Raw genomic sequence first — 15,120 nt, forward strand, 5'->3', positions numbered from 1 at the left:
TTTCTAGAAGATCTGCTGTAGGAATTATTTGGGGAAAGTTCTATGGCCTAGTTGTACAGGAATTCAGACCAGATGATCAAAATGGTGTCTTCTGGCCTTGGAATCTATTAACTTAAACTGGAACAGGACTAATCCTCTTGGAAAATCCACACAAGGTTCCAGTAGACTCTTGTCACCTCCTTTATCACCCAAAGACTGCTGCCTAGATCATAGCGCCATTAAGTGTTACCAACTTTTGCACTATTTGGTCTTTTTCCTAAAGTCTTGGATCTTGAGGTCATGCTATTTCATGAGAATCTCAGCTTTCATTTAAAAGGTACTATGAAGTTTCTAGCTCTTGTGGTTGCAGAGAAAACATGAAACCTAAAGGCTCAAACATCAGCAGCCAAAAAGTAAGAAACCAAGATTTATTATCTTTAAAATATCATGATTTTAATCCAAACTCATGATTTTGGGATTACAATTTGTGATATCTTGGGCTGGCAATACTGCAAACATACAATCAGAATCAAAAGGAAAAGCTTACCCTATTCAAAACCTATTTTCTAAACAGTTCCCTGCTGCCCCCGGCCGAGATCACTTCCAATTGCAGTTCCCAGCACTCTTCACTTCACTTTAGCTACAAAAACCTATGGAGTCAATTGGACTTGTCTGATCTGTTGACCTTAAAGTACCTTTTCACAGTGCAGTACCAGCTCCTAGATTGTTTGGCAGAAATCTATAAGATCCACCATATTGTTTCTAGATGTTTTCTTGTGCTTTCTTTTCACATAGAAAGAGAGCCCTGTGGGCTTTCAGCTGATCCTGTGAACATTTTAATTAAATATAGATAGTGATGTTTTTAAAATATAGTCCCCACAGACCTCAATATCTTTAATCAGTTGGTACTTTAATTCATATTTCAACGCATGTCACCTGCATCCAGGCTGTCCGGCAACACCGTTCTCATTTTCCTGTATATTACTATAACGGGCATTCTACCTACTTGTCGCCAAATAATGAGGATAAACCCTAACAAGGCAACACCTGGATACTTTGATCAGAGAGCAGATAGATGGCTACATTTTTCTGAGTTAGGTAGATGGAGTAGTGACATCTACGCATGTGACAGCTAGGATGGATGGTACTGAAATATAGGCCTACTGATATTGCGTAAGAAACAGTGATTTTTGATATAGTAACCCAGCAACAGCATTAGTGTTTCCAAATACTACACCCCCTGCAAAATTGTTGTGAACATTTTCCGACCCAGGCACAAAATCTATGTCCCTCCTTCCCCTAACAAAATGATAATGTAAATACTAATAGTATTTTACTCACCCATGAGAAAAGTCTGCTCCAGGTGACTGGATGAATACCAGTCTTCAAGGATGAGTTAAGGAGACCATGGGAGCTTTAACATTATTTTTATTATTAGGAAGTTACATTAACGGCCAAAAGGCCTAATTCGGATTAGGGCTAGGCATGGTACAAACACATAGTAAAAAAGAGTAAAAGTTAGCAACCTCATAAAATGCACAAGATCTCAGATAGTTTAAATCAGCATTTGCTCCTTAAAGCAATGTAAGCCTGTAAACTGCTTTAAGGAGGTGTCCAGGAGTTTAAGGAGTTAAAGATATTTGCGCAGTTAATGAAGCTTAAAGCAGTTAAAAATTTAAGCTGCTAGAACGAGTGGAGTTGGTTTAAATCTCCCACCCTTAGAGTTCTAAGTACAAGGACGCTGCAGGATGCCAATTCTGGGCTCTGTGGTGGCTCAGCCTTTGGACAGAGGCCACAAGGCTGGCTTGCCTGCTGCCCCAGATAGAGAGATTACCAAGGGACTGTAGACCTGGCATCATATGTGCCCAGGGCACTTTCTACTCCAATTATTCTGGGGTCATTCAAAGCACCTGTATGTTGGACTAACCTGAGGCACCAATTTAACTTACCTGGGGAGCCAGACTCATGAGAGGCACCTCTCAGAACTTGGGGGAAGGGGGAGACTCTAAATGCAGAGCTGGGAGCCATATTCCCTATGCTGCCACTTTTCTCCTCTTCTCCCTGCCTCCCGACATTGTCCTCTTCCTCTCCTAACTACAGAAGGAGCCTTCCCCCACCTCACTGGTCTTTTCAAAGCCCCCTCTAATAATAACAAGACCCCACTGACCACCTTCCCAGTACTGAGTCACTTCCTGGCTAGTTCTCTCAACCCCATAAAGCTACCTGGCCCCCTGCTGCTTCCCAGGCTGAGCCAGAAGGTGGGACCAATATCACAGAAAGGAGCAGCAAAGCTGGCTGGGGAAGGTAGAGTATGACTGGTTCCATTCAGGAATCCCTGTGTCGCTTCTCAGACCCCGGCCTCCTATCCCCCTTCAGATCAGACCCCATCCTGGAAGCTGATGGTATTTATAACAGCAGGACTCGCTGTCCATCGGCTTAAATCATCTGCAGAGTTTTCTCCACCAGAAGGAGCCAAACCTGTTTAACAATTTGACATCTTAACTCCTTAGATGGCTTATTTGTCTTTAATATCTAGCCAAATTGCTTCCTTATTACTGGTGTTTAGCACTCATCGGTTACAAAAATAGTAGACTCATCCTATATCTACTGAAGAGCAATGGAGCCTTTCTTCTTCAAAGCTCTGTAAAACCATTAAGGAATGAGTCCTCCCAACACATCTATAAGGCACTGGGAATACGATCTCCATTTTACAGACGGGGAAGCTAAAGCAGAGAGGTTAAGTGGCGAGGCTAAATTATTCTCTGTCTCAAAATGTGGAGGAACCTACAGCAGCCAAGAGTAGCCAGGGTGTAGCAATACCTCCCCTAGCATGCCTCCTGCATTGATGCTATGCGGTCAAGGATTCCTCCTACGCCAGGGTTAATTCCCTGGGGTGCACCTAGATTTACCTCACGCTGGCATAGCCAGGGTAAACGAGCCTTGTAGCAACAATGATTCAGGTTTGGAGAGATGAAATGACTTGTCCAAGGTGACACATAGTATGGCAGAGAACCCCAGTCTCTTGGGTTGCAGTCCAGGGCCTTAACCCCAAAATCATCCTGTTCCCAAACATCTGAACTCCTTTGACTAATTTAATTTTAAAATGTTTACAGTCAGAGCTGACAGCTACACTGCACAGTTTGTCAAATGTAACCCCACCCAAGCCCTCTGCTAGCTCCATATTCACTGCAAAACCAGGTCTTTTCATGAAAATGCTGGCAGGCCCTTAATTAGAGCAATGTTAATGACGATCATAGAGAGCACAATATTATGGACATAACTTCCAGCCAAGCTTCAGTTATGTGCTGGTTTTTCATATACAAAGATAAAGATTGTTCAGACGAGACAGGCAGGGATATAAAGGAAAAGACCATAGACTTATTCACAAGTTAGTGTCGGATGAGACCAGTATCACTGAGGGTTTAAATGAGTTTCCCTCTGTCCTTCCCATCAAGCAATGGGGAGGGACAGCTCAGTGGTTTGAGCGTTGGCCTACCAAACCCAGGCTTGTGAGTTCAATCCTTGAGGGGGCCGTTTAGGGATCTGGGACAAAAATTGGGGATTGGTCCTGCTTTGAGCAGGGGGTTGGACTAGATGACCTCCTGAGGTCCCTTCCAACCCTGATATTCTATGATAAGCAATCACAAAAGAAGCAGTAGGCGACATCCCAAAGATAGGACTGCATTTCCCTTGAGGAAAAGAAAACGATTTAAAAGGCTCAGGCGCTGGGGCAGCTGAGTTCATTTGAAACGTTCAAAGTTGACTAAGTACTGAGATGAAAAACAACACAGGACTTTAAGGAAGTGGGATTGAGAGCAGGAAAGACTTTACTGGGGATGTTTAATAGCTCACTTTGGCCAGCTTTTGTGCCAAAGGTCTGGATGGGAGCTAATGTACTGTAGTTCCTCTTTTTTTTTTTTTTTTTCAGAAAAGGAACAGCAAGGGGCCAAGGAACGATAGATATGCAATTGGGACTAGCAGGGAGAAATAAAAAAAGCTTAGAGATGTTTAATTTTGTGAGGCACAGAACTGATTTATAAGGAGAGGCTCATGCCTGAGAAAATAGTTTAACTTGTTGAGTACATTGCAGAATTTGTAGATGGCATTAAAAAGCAGAGATGGAACAAAACTAGGACATTTTATTTAAGAACTCCTCATACCTTGGAAGTCATCCCTGCTTTGAAAGTTGGTTTTGCAAAACCAAAACCAGCTTGGTTGAGTTTTTTTAGAACAAAATGACATTTGTCTGACAATTCCCCTGCCTGCAATCCTTGGGTGATTCAGATATGATTTCCTTATTATCCAACCCATCACACTTCAGTGGCTGGGATAAAAGGGAACTCTGATCTGAGTCATCTGTGGTTTAGCATTTGGTTTTTTGCCAAACCAAAACCATACTTACAAGATTTTAAAAGTCCAAAACCTTAACCAGTCTGTCAAAAGTTGACATAATTTGTCGGAAATTCAGAAAAGCAATGGATGCTGTGCCATGCAACAGATTAATTTATAATGTCAGTGTGGAAGCTATGAAACTGTGATGCCTTTTGGTTTCTTTGTACTGCATTTTTAAATGTCGTCTTGTGTGCAGACACAGCAGCTGTTTTCCCCCCAACCCGACCCCGACAAAGTTGCTAAGAGAGGGAAAAGACACATACTGTGCTGAAATTCACCAGAATGCACATAAAACCCACCAGGATCTGAGGAACGAGTGTCCCACACCATATCTGGAAAATTATCTCTTGCAAAACATATGCAACTTTGAATGGGCCCCAGTAGAAGCAACTAGAGTCCACTACTTCTGCAACAGGAGACTGGGGAAGAACTGAAGAGAGAGAGAGATGTGAGCGCACACAAACTTTTTACATAACATTAGTGAGTTAAGCTTTGGTGTACCCCATCAAATCATCTTGTTATCCCTCCTGCAGATTCTTAAACCAGCATGATCACAGTGCCAGCCAGCTATGCTTGAGGCGAGAGGTTTAAAAAAAAATTTGTAAGGCCAACGAAAAATGCTAAGATTGGCTCTATTAGAGTATAATTTTATAACGTCCTCAGTTACAGAGTGACTCAGAATGGATGGGTGAAAGGAACGAAACTAAGCAAACTAAGCAAACAAATTTAAAAAGATTAGGTAAATGAAGCTCATTGTAGAGAAGTAAAAAAGCACCATCATCAAGCTGAGAGTGCATCATTCAGTAAGCCAGAGTCCCTTAACACGGGCAATCTGTTTCATTCTTCTATTTTTATTCTTCGCAAGGAATTTGTTCTTTCTCTCTCTCTTATAAGCTGCCAAACTAAATCCGCTTTGACCCTGATGTATGGGGGAGTCAGGCAGATATATTGGTCAGTCAATAGCATTTAAACCGAACACATGTCAAGGTGCCCAACAGATAGCAGCAAGCAGCAGTAAAAAGTGATGTTGGCAATGTTGCAGGGAAACCAAAGGAACAGGAAGAATTAAAAGGCTGTCAAATTCAAGCTGAAACTAAAATATAAAGAATGAAATTCTGACCCTACTGAAGTAAATGGGAGTTTTGCCTTTGACTTCACTGGGTGCAAGATTTCCCCCCAAGTTAGCAATCTCAGTTCAACTATTGCATGAAACTATCCTTGTGAATAATCCATAGATCAAAAGGATATGGGTTAAAACACTGACTCTGTTGAAGTCAATGGAAGTTTTGGCACTGACTTCAAGAAGACCAGGATTTCACTCGTGGTTTAATTTGCTGTTGGGGCTGAACTCCAATATTATTTCTATTCATGAATCAGTGTATGGAGGGTGAATTGTATAAAGGCAGAGAATGGCTACATAGATATGAATGGCTGTATAAATCTATAGGTGCTCAGATATCAAGGTGACGGGCAAAGTATAACAACCTGAGTGAAATAGAATAGAGAGGAAAAAGAGAGGGGAAGTTTATGAAGTGGGGGGAAATGAATATGGAATACACTTTGTTGCTGTATGGACACAGCTTTCATACCATCAGCCATGTATGTGCATAATTAATCATGTAACACATTTAATTACAAGCAAATGACTCCAGCTGAGAACCCAGGAAAAGAGAGAGAAAATACCAGGGATTCCAGATGGGGAAAAATGTGACTGTTCGAGGAAAAGTATTTGCAGTATCCCAGACAACGATAGCAGAGAAATGTACTGGATTTAAAGGAAACAGGAAACCTCCAGTAACTAGCATTACTTGAGAAACTCAGATCTGCAGTGCTGAAACAATACTATGAAGTCATGGGTCATGCTGTAAATGGGAGGGTTATCAGCTAGTAAGGAAGGGTTTTCTCTGGCTCTTTATGTACAAATAGATCAAGACACACATTGCCCAGAAATGCCCTTGCAGAAGGCCAAAAAGAACATTAATTTCTCCTAAGAGCACCAATGTGTAGCATTCTGACTAATTCGTGTTTTGACTGAGACCTGTATGATTAGCTTTGCCATGGGAGATAAGAGGACATTGTGGCTGTGATTAAATTAAGAGGCACTTTTTCCAACTGGGCCTATCCATTCAGGAATCATTTGGGAAGGAAGCTATTTGGTCATTTAATGTCTCATTTTGGATATCCTGCAAAACTAAACTATTATCACTGCCAGGAACTGAAAAATGAACTTTTTAAAAAGAGGTTAAAACTTCCGGGTGTATTATTGAATTCTGTAGGAGACATGGTTTGGGTTTTTTTTTTACTCCTCGGATGCTAAAAGTAGAGGTAGATCCAAACTCAATCCCTGGATCCAAACACCAGGGTTTTTTAGGTCCAAATATTACCTCCTGACCTAATCTTTACATTTATAAACCAAGGTTTAATAGTAGAATTCTCTGTAGTTCAGATGCTGGAAGGGATGAAAAATATTTAGCACTTAGGACCTGATCCAAAGTTCACTGAAGTTAATTGAAAGACTCCCATTGATGTCAGTGAGCTTTGGATCAGCCCTTAGATCAGGGGTGGGCAAACTTTTGGCCTGAGGGCCACATCGGGGTTGCAAAACTGTATGGAGAGCCATGTAGGGAAGGCTGTGCCTCCCCAAACAGCCTGGCCCCCGCCCCCTATCCGACCCGCTCCCACTTTCCACCCACTGACTGCCCCACTCAGAACCCCCAACCCATCCAACCCCCCCTGCTCCTTGTCCCCTGACTGCCCCAACCCCTATCCACACCCTCGCCCCCTGACAGGCCGCGTGGGACTCCCTCGCTTATCCAATCCCCCCTGCTCCCTGTCGTCCCGCCCCACAGAACCTCCACCCCATCCAACCATCCCCTGCTCCCTGGCCCCCGACTGCCCCCCAGAACCCCCTGGCCCTTATCCAACCCCCTGGCCCTGGCCCCTTACCATGCCGCTCAGAGCAGCATGTCTGGCAGCCACGCCGCCTGGCCGGAGCCAGACACGCTGCCTGGCAGGAGCTCGCAGCCCCGCTGCCCAGAGCGCTGGTGGCGCAGCGGCGTGGCTGCGGGGGAGAGGGAACAGCGTGGGAGGGGCCAGGGGCTAGCCTCCCCAGCTGGGAGCTCAGGGGCCGGGCAGGACGGTCCCGCGGGCCATAATTTTCTCACCTGTGCCTTAGATGCTATGGTAATGAGTAGTGTAGAAATACCTTAATTAGACAGTAGACAGATTCTGTGATCTCTTAGTTAAATGCTAGGTCTCGGTATCTAGGTGTACCTTGCATGAAACGAAAGAGTCTCTTTCCCCCACAGGCTACAGAACTGCCACCCCAGGCAAGAGAAGAGATATATTGACTGGTACAATAGTTCCCCATACACTACATATCCTCAAATCTAGGGATGGCTGAAGCTCTTTTTCACTTTGCTCTGATCAACAAATGGTGCACGTTCAACACATTGTGTGGAGCAGTGGCTCTCAAGCTTTCCAGACTACTGTACTCCTTTCAGGAATCTGATTTGTCTGACGTACTCCCAAGTTTCACCTCACTTAAAAACTACCTGCTTACAAATCAGATATAAAAATACAAAAGTGTCACAGCACACTATTATTGAAAAATTGTTCGCTTTCTCATTTTTACCATATAATTATAAAATAAATCAATTGGAATATAAAAATTGTACTTACATTTTAGTGCAGAGGTGGGCAAACTATGGCCCGCGGGACCATCCTGCCCGGCCCTTGAGCTCCCAGCCAGGGAGGTTAGCCCCTGGCCCCTCCTCTGCAGTCCCCCTTCACCCGTGGAGCCAGCCACGCCGCCGGTTGGCTCCAGCTGGGCTTCGCAGCTTCCAGTCCTGCCACTCTGAGCGGCATGGTAAGGGGGCGGGGAGCCATGGGGTTGGATAAGGGGCAGAGGGTTCTGGGGGGCAGTCAGGGGACAGGGAGCAGTCAGGGAGCAGGGGGCGGTTGGATAGGGGGTGGGGTCCCAGTGGGGTGGTTGGAGCAGGGGGTCCCAGGAGAAGGCAGTCAGGGCACAAGGAGCAGGGGGTGTTGGATGGGTTGGGAGTTCTGAGGGGGGCAGTCAGGGGACGGGAAGTGGGAGGGGGCGGATAGGGGATGGGGGGCCAGGCTGTTTGGGGAGGCACAGCCTTCCTACCCAGCCCTCCATACAGTTTTGCAACCCCGATGTGGCCCTTGGGCCAAAAAGTTTGCCCACCGCTGTTTTGGTGTATAGTGCACAGAGCAGTATAAACAAGTCATTGTATGAAATTTTAGTTTGTACTGACTTGCTAGTGGTTTTTATGAAGCCTGTTGTAAAACTAGGCAAATAGCTAGAGGAGCTGATGTACCCCTTGGAAGACCTCTGCATACCCCCAGGGGTATGCAAACCCCTGGTTGAGAACCTCTGGGTGTGGATGACTTCAGATTGCAAGTAGCTGGAAGAAGACATTCACTGGGCACATAGACCACACAGCTGGGCATCGACAGTGTCTGCAACTTGTCGCCTTATGGCAGAGAATAGACAAAAGCCACCCATGAAAAGAAAACAATGTTATAATTGGAAACTTAAGGGGACAACTTTATAGTTAGAGGATGATAAAAAGAGGCCTAGTAAATCAAGATCTTAGCAGCAGTGACTTTGCTCTATAGGACTTCATAAAAACCATTAGCAGCAATAAATCATTTTTAGGACGATGTTCTCAGAGGTAACGAATCCAAACATTGGCTCAGGAGCCCTATGGATGGATGTCAGTTGTGTTTTCTTTAATACTGGATTCGTTATTGCCATTCGTTTATTCCACCATAATTTTATTTAATAAACCTGTAGTCTGTTGTCCTCTTCCCCCATGTGTCTCCACCCAGGGACTGCTGCGGAGCACTGGGAGAGCTACTAAATTCGCCGCCTTAAGTGGGCAGGCAGGATGGCCCTGACTCCCTTCACGCAAGCCAGCAAAGCTAGCCAGACTCAGAGAAGAGCACCCACATCCCCCACTGGAAGTGTTATGCAGAGGATACAGTCACCAGAACCTCAAGGAGCCCCATTCATGTCAATGGGAGTTGGGCACATAAATTCCTTTGGGTTTCTGGGCCAAGGAGCTTCTCTGCAATGCCAGGCTGTGCCTTAAAGACACACTAAAGGGTTATTTAAAATCTCTACTTAATATTTGGTGGGGAGGGATAGCTCAGTGGTTTGAGCAGTGGCCTGTTAAACCCAAGGTTGTGAGTTCAATCCTTAAGAGGGCCATTTTGGGATCTGGGACAAAAATTGGGGATTGGTCCTGCTTTGAGCAGGGGGTTGGACTAGATGACCTCCCCCTTCCAACCTTGATATTCTATGATTCTATTAAAAAATCATTTCCAATTCAATAAAAGACTGTTACTTTAGAAGGAATATTCTGGTGTCTGAATTTCAGAAACTGCACTGGTCCTAATACAGACATGGTGTACACTGGCAGAGTGCTGTGGGCACTGGTGTAAGCCATATCTGCACTAGGATTTGGTCCTTTGTAACTACACAACAGTGACTGAAATCCCAGTGTAAACAAGGCCTAAAAGAAACAAGCCAGGCAGCAGTTTTAAACACACTCTTCCTTTAGCAAGTGTCACATCTGGCAGTGATCATTATTACAATGGGCCCAAATCTGAAGTCAATGGGAGCTGTTCCAGAGAATGGAGTTTGGGATTAAGCCCCCTACTTCTTGGGTACAGTGGCATTTCCTTTGTTGAAACAAAGGAAGTTCCTCTTCCCCCTTTACACTTCTATTTCCCTTTTACTACAAAACATCCTTAGCATGAATATGGCTCTTAGCCCTTCGTGCTCAGGCCTGCAGTGGCTGCTGGAGGATTTAGTTGCAGTGGCTTGTACTTTGCTGCAGGAGGAGAACAGAAGGCTGTCCCAATATACTCCAGCCGCGCAGCCAACTGTCCACAGTGGCTTTTGGGTTTTTTTCAACTGACATAATTCTAAAGGAAGTCTGTAAACTTTTTTTATTGTTAATAAGATGAATGTATTTTCTTGATGTCTGTACTGGCAGTCTGAGGTGTAACACTGAATTCACGGATCACTTGGGGGTTATTCTGACATTCCGCCTCAGGCAGAAGCAGAGCGCAAGGTACAATAGCGATAACACAAGATAGCAGAGACCCTCTCTTCGGATGCTTGGTCAGGGACTGGAGCAGAAACAGCCTACAGAGTCAGCAGTGGGGACTGAGAGCACGCCTGCCAGTTCCTGTTTCTGCAGAAAACAGACCTCAGATTGGCAATTGGAAGAAAAAGGATTTAGAGCTTGTAAGTCTGGTTGCACACTGAAAAGTGATTATGTACAAATGGCACTTTCTTACTCAACAGATCTGCCCCCTCTCTATATTCAGAGTAAGATCTGCCAGCATTCAAGATAAAAACAAGCTACACTGTACTTCTGTGAGCCCTGCAAAGCCAACACAGCTACGAGACAAACTATGAGCTGGAGTCTGTCCCTTCTTTGGCATTATCAAGAGAATTGTTTCCTAAATTCCAAGAAGTTTTACCTGTGTAAGTATAAGGAAGGCAGTGGGCATCACTGAAAACCCAGTTCTTCTTGCAGGAACTTTACAATTGGCAAGGGATTAAAGGAAGGGGAACATGGTGAAGGCCGAATGGTAGTAGCACCAAGAGAAGACAATTCTGCCGCACCCAGGAGTTCTCACAAAAATATTGCAAATAATTTTGTACCTGGTGAACCAGATTTTTAAACAAGCTAGGAGTACAATTACATATGCAAAATGTACAGGTAGTAACATGCACACACAGTAGCTGCGGTTGTGCATGCGAACGGCATATGTGCACAAGCAATGGCCTTACACAGCTACTTGTGCGAGCAGTGACCCCATGTATATGGGCAATTGTAACAGCACGTATGAATCAGATGCACTGTTATGATCCCAACTTTATTTTAACTCAAGCATTTATCTTTTTAATTTTCAACAACTAGTTCCCCTCCTGTTGTTACGCTTGTGTTGTTGGCCTTTCCAACATCCTGCTGTTACAGTAACTTCACTGTGGGCTGATGAGTACCATGATGGATGGGAACCAGAGGGGGCCATGACTTTAGAGTGAACCCACTATGTCAGCGTAGTCCAGCTGACAGTTGTCTCATCTGTCAACCAGATGGTTCTGGGTTTGAGATCCAAGGTAAAGCCACATAAAAGAGCCAAGCAGACAGAAGAGATGCCTGACATCCTTCCATCTATATTTTTTAAATGCAAAAACTGCCTTAAAATATACCCTCAGTCTGTAACTCAATCCAAAAAGTCAAAGCCGTTGCATCATTAAAATTTTCCTTCTGGCAAGGTGCCTCACCATATTCCATGTGGGGAGCTGTGAATACGTTTACCTGTTTCATTTTACTTTCAATAGGATCAGTACAACCAAAGGTCTGTACTTAATCCTTGGCATCAATGCCAAATCTGTATGGGAACTGAGGGCGGTCTATGGGCCCTGAAAACACACACTATATAGAAACACTCTATATTTTAAGGACATCCACTTGCAAATCCTTACGTGGGTCTTTGCTTTGGGATGGTAGCTTGAGAGGGTTGGTTTTTTACTTGTACATTGCAAACAAGGCTTTTTTCTGGGGTTTATGCTGGTTTTTTGTTACTTGATGTTTTATACTGAATTAATTTTCAATTCCACTGTACTCAAAAATGTTGGATTTGATCATTTTATACTGAAAGCAAAACGTTGACGGAATGACAGGAATTTTGTATAATTCACCGGCAAAATTAGTCCAGGTTAACTGGAATTACAAGTTTGAGTGGCATTTTTATAGGGCCTAATCCTGACCTTGTGAAGTCTATTTGAGTAGGACTGAAGCCATAAAAGGTCTTGTATGTTCCAAGGATTCCCAAACTTTTTCATAGTGTGGCCCACATCTTAATAGAGACCACCTCAATGCCCACTGGTGATCACATGACATACCGGGGGCAACGACAGCAATTGATCACTTGGTGAAGTGTTAGAAAGTAACTACTTTAATTTATTTTACTGCAGTTTAGCAGCTAAATGCCGGGAAGGACAGCCAGCACCATGTGACCAGCCTGCTCTCCATATACCACCAGCAAATGTTGATGGACCACATTTTAAGAACCAATAGATCCCAATGGTTCCAAATTAATTAGAAGTAAGCAAGATAAAAATCATGTTTATTTGTATTGTGGTCATGCCTATGAAGCCCAGTCATAGACTGGGACCGTTGTGCTAGGCACTGTACAAACATAGAACAAAAAGACAGGCTCTGCTCCAAAGAGCTTATAGTCTAAGTAAAAATACTCCTTAGGGCAGGGCAGTGGAAAAGATAGAGATGAAGAAATGGAAAGAACTATCTGTCCTTGGGACTACTGCTAAGCCCCTTTTAGAGCCTGATCCTGCAATATTGAAATCAATGAGTTTTGCTTTTGACATCTATGGGAGCAGGCTTATGCCCTACCACATGGGCAGTGGCTGGTAGGAGGCCAGAAGACAGGAAGCATCCATAAATTATTACTGTTATCCTTAGTCAGTTATAAAACATTCTATGCCTTGTAAAAATACTATGTACACTTGTGGTAAGGCATGTTTCCTGCCCTAACAAGCTGATAATCAGTGAAAGACAAGATAAACAATGAGGCAACAGTTCAGAGAGAGAAATGTTTGGAAAGATTACCCAGGAGGAAAACAAGGTAGGTAGGATCCATTAAAGAAGAGAGTCTTATGGAGGTTTTAAAAGGTGGCAGAGAGAGGACACTTAGCAGACAACAACTTGGAGACTCTCTCATGCTGAGGAATAGCACAAAACAAGGTATGAAGCCGAGAAGAAAAGGAGACAAAGACAGCTGTATGGCTAGGGGATTGGGAGGGGCACAGGGAGTGGAGAGTGGAAGAAATGACAGTGGAGACGTAGGCTAAGGTGATATTTATATGAAGCCTGGCAGGTGAGGACAGGAATCCAGTAAAAGGATTCAAAGGGCAAGCTGGCACAGAGTGCTAAGCAGTGGAGTTTTGGAAGGACTGGAAGAGGGCAGAGGCAGGAGAGGAGAAAGATATAGTAATCAAGGTGTGAGAGGAGCAAGGGCTGGAGGCTTTTGTGTCATCAGCAGATGCTTGTCCCCACATACATAGTTCAGCTCCTTGAACAAGCTTACACACACCAAAGATCCGATTACAGCAACCAACCCTAAGTCCATAACTGCCCTCCAACAGCTGGCATACAGAGGAACTGGGTGTGCAAGCTGGGGACAGCTTCGCTGTTAACATACACTGCAGGGAACTATTTTAAATGAACATTTTCAAGTCAAATGAGGCATCAGCATTTCTTCTCAAGGAAATTGCTAAAGGACTTTATTTCAACATTCTGTCCCTCAGCGACTGGCCTTGCATCCGCAGTCATGTGCTAACAGATATTTGAAACACTGTGACTTGGTTTCATATGTAAGATTATAAAATGACTATTTCAAAACTGATATGGGTATCTCAATCCAGCTAACCCCTTTTCCAGTGGACCTCTGCTCACTCCTAAGTAAAAGAGTGTGAAATTCTGGCCAAGATGTTCTGAGGATGATTTTTAAAGTTCAAGGAGTTTATCGGGCGATAAAATATATTTCCCTTGATTTGTGCCTTTAAGTATGAACCAGAAAGCCCCATGGCATGTAGATCCCTTCCATCCCACAACAATGCAGTCGCACATTATGTTCTTTCTGCATTTGTAATTACAGGGCAAAACAGATTTGTAACGGGCAGCATAGTTTGTAATCACATGCCATCCTGAGAGCTAGCCATAACACTTTACTGCAAGCTTGCCAAATACATTTTTTGCTATCCTGACCTAAAGTGTAACTGATTCCTCTCCACTGTTATCTCATTGTTGTGCACCAGGCTGGCTTAAAGATGGGTTGGAATTCCCTTCCTTCCAGGATAAAGCACTCATTTTTGTGAAAGGAATCTTTAGGTTTATCGCAGGTTCCTGCTGCAGAACGGGAGCTCAGAAAATTGTTCCCTTCAGCATTAACTACTGGCCTGTATTGATTCATGCCTTCAAGGCTGTCTCCACAAGGAAAGAGTCTAGAAACATCTCTTAACAAAAAATGAAAGCTGAAATCCTCCTTTGCATTGCTCGTTACCCCAAATCAGAGAAGCCCAGGGCTGTGGGCTTTTCCGGGCCAAAGGGCAGCTCTGTCTAATGTATCCTCCTCTGCCCAGTGTGATTTCTGCTCTCCCCTCCTCCTCCACTATAACACAGAATGTATTCTCTATAACCGGGAGTGAAACCCACTGGAAGGAATTTGGGCTCTAAAATTATATGCCAACGTACTGATGTTTTTTTCTTTAAATCTCTTCCAAGTTTACTTTTCACCGAGGTTTGCCAGGTAGGCAGCCTGGGATTTCCTCTGGGGTATAACCAGTCCAGTGACCTCACTGCCTCTAGAGCAACCCATGCCGACAGCTCATAGCTGAGGCCAGACTTCTATTTTGAAAAAAAGAGACCAAGAATTGACTGATGCCCTGGAGGTTAGGCTATGCCCAACCCTATCAGGAGTGGAGTCGCTTGTGGAGTCCCTGGACCTGCTATATCTAAGAGTGCCACTCTGTGGGGGCAAACGCCAGCATTGTGGTGTTGTGATGCTGTCGGCTGTTTCAGGACACGTGATGCTACCTTGCAGAAGGTAGAACCGCCCTGCTGAAATCAGTCTGGGTGGTTTATAGATTCATAGATACTAAGATCAGAAGGGACCATTATG

This window comes from Natator depressus, chromosome 9 (assembly GCF_965152275.1).
Source record: "Natator depressus isolate rNatDep1 chromosome 9, rNatDep2.hap1, whole genome shotgun sequence".
NCBI lineage: Eukaryota > Metazoa > Chordata > Testudines > Cheloniidae > Natator > Natator depressus.